We start from the raw sequence: 3,106 nt of genomic DNA on the forward strand, positions 1-3,106 counted from the left end.
ACTTGATACCCTTGTTAAATTTCTTTTCCCCTTTCTTTTATTTTCCCCCTTTTACCTTTTATTTATTTTCTTTTATTTTTTTGAGTTTGGGTTGTTACATGGTGCATGTCTCCAAGTGTTAGAAAGGAGACGGTCCCAACCAAGCATTCTGAGTTTAAGGTGGAGCAGTTAGATATGTTTTTCGAGTTCTCCTTGTATAATCGCCAAGGTGGAGATTGTTGTTTATGGTGTGGTTCTTATACTTCGGGGGTTTATAAACAAAGGGAGAAAAACATATGGATGTGTTCTTGGTGCAGCGCAGCAGCAAAGACTCGTTAACAAGCACTTGACGACGAGGAGATACCGAAAGCTAGAAAATCTCAGAGTATAAAGACTCATCGACTAGTGGATAGACTAGTCGACGAGGGGTATTCTCTGTCTCGTCGACGAGTATCCTGTTCTCATCGACAAGTGTTTCTGGGTTGCGAGAAAATATTTGAATATTGAATGTAAATGGTGCGATGGTTGGGGATTCGAAGGGAAGTCTTCGAGGGCTTGTTATATATATATGTGTGTGTGTGTGTGTTCTTCTGGGCATATTTTGACATGTCAAAGAATAAGAAAGGAGTGAGAGAAGGAGAGAAGATCATTGAGTGTGTATTTTTTATTTTCATAGTGAAATCTCTTGCCTATTGCTCCAGTGGATGTAGGCTTTGCCGAACCACGTAAGTCCTAGTGTCGTTGCTCTTATATTTACTTTCTTTATATTACTATGGTTGTGGAATAATTCTATATTTCACCATTGAGATTGTTGCATATGGTATTATTTGATCCTTTACAATGTTTATTCCGCTATGCATTGTTTGAATATTATTTTCACAACATCACTAAAAGTGCAGTATTAGTGACAGTTTTTATCAGTTTTTTTGTAGTGATTTAAGGATTGAAAAAGCTAGCTTGCATGTATTTTCTTGTGAATTAATGTTTAGTTAAATTTATATGTTAATCTTTCCCTATTCGAGATAGCTTATGACTTAATTCGTAATATTTATTAAATATTCATCCTGGTTAGGTATGTTTAATTACCATACTAGTTGATGATGATTACCCTTTTTAATTACTAGGAACCCATCAGGGCTTGGTCCAACAATGTCTCATAGAGCCACAATGGGGGACCTAGATTTATTTTATTTTTTTTGTGGGAGAAACAAGTTATATAAAAAATGCAAAATATATATAATTCTCAAAGTTAATTATTTCAAATCCTTAGGAGTATTCCTCAAGGAGGAACATTTTAAATGATTTGAAAAATTAACCAACTTAACAAAATAATCTTTATTTTGGATCAATATTGTTAGTACATACTCTTATTTCATAATTTTATACGGTCCTAATCATATTTTTTAACTTAAGTAATTTCATGATTTAATATATAATGTATAGTTTTCCAAATTGTCCCTATTTGAACTTGAGACTTTTAATATAGGACTCTTATAGTTAGACAAACTGTTGGGTGGGCGTTCTATAGGAAAATAGTACAATTATCTTGAGATAATAATAAACTATTTGAGAATTATTTCATAAAAATTATCTTCATTCTTTTGCATCCAGTTTCCAAAATTATAAAAATATCATTTCATTTTATAGGAGAAGAAAACATGAAGATTGTAAATGTATAAAATTACCACTTTGCCCTAAATTGTCAAATTGATTATCAATCTCAAATGTGCATGTACATATTAATTATATAAAGTGTTACCTATATCATGTTTGTGTTCTTATAGGAGGTCAATATTGATGGCGCGTGTTGATATAGGCTAGCTAGACATGTGGTAGGGTCTGTACTAATCTCGATCTTGGGACGTTCTAGATGGTTTTGGCTTGGTGAGCCCAATCAGGCTATATTAAGTGAATTCCTACCCACTAGTGTTTTCTTAGGTTACTCAAGACACTTGGACGATCAAGCTCTCTCTCTCTCTCTCTCACACACACACACACAGTACACACACCCTCCACTTCAAATTTCCATTAGCCCATGGAATCCCTTAAGCCATTATAATACTTTCACCTACCACAATCCACACTTCAACTTCTTGGGAATTGCCTGACTCTCCTGTCTAGGCGCTCTCCAAATCAAACATTCGTTACTTGTGTACGATGAATATCTCCTCCCTTCTCAAGAACCCTCTCCACAAATATCATCCAAAGTGGAGATGATTTGTTGTTTATCCTTGATTCACTGCTTGTTTTAAGTTATTTAATATTCACTATCGTTTACTTTTCTTGGAACAATTTACCTTGTTAGAATCATCATTTAAATTTTCAGCTATAATTCTATTGCTTTGGCCTAAATTTTAGCTTTACCACCTTCTACATACTGTAGCAATTTCTCTTAGAAATTAGTAAAAGTATGTCAATATTTGATATTTACAATTGTATTTCTAACATAAGGGCAGCTTACTCGGAATCCCTTGATCCAATCTCAACACTAAAAGTCTTTAATTCCTACATTAAGAATAATTGATGGAAATAGTAGTTAGCCAAGCCCGTTGAACTTGCAACATTTTGCTAGTTAGTAAGGAAATAGTGATATCCAACAACATATGGTCAAGGAGAACTAGTACATGCCCTTGTGCCTTGCCTTGCCTAGGTGATGGCAATTATAATGCAGCCACTGCTTGATGATATTTTCAAATGACTGACAAGTGCTTTGGTGCAAAGTCTAAATAATCTTGCTTGCTTAGATCGAGAAGAGGCTAATTCAACTGGAGTCGCAACATGAATACATCCTAATAATTGTATAAGAGGGTGGATTGCCTGCTTCCATAGCTCGAGCCAATTAAACCTATCTAGATTGGCGACTTAATTTTAAATAAAATGAAATAATTTTTAATTAAATATTATATACAAACATAATCATAAAATTATTTTACGCTAAAAAAAATTAAAAAATGACTAAATTCTTCTACACCAAGGTCAATTGATATTGTAAAGTTTGGCCATTCCAGTGGTAGCTTTAGGGTACCAAATCTACATTGGTATTCATCATAATAAACCGATAATAGGAGAAGGAAATTTGAGAAATTTTATCGTTAAAGGGAAAGAGAAAGGCACCAAATTCATAATT

The sequence above is a fragment of the Malania oleifera genome, chromosome 5, assembly GCF_029873635.1.
Source record: "Malania oleifera isolate guangnan ecotype guangnan chromosome 5, ASM2987363v1, whole genome shotgun sequence".
Classification (NCBI taxonomy): Eukaryota; Viridiplantae; Streptophyta; class Magnoliopsida; order Santalales; family Ximeniaceae; genus Malania; species Malania oleifera.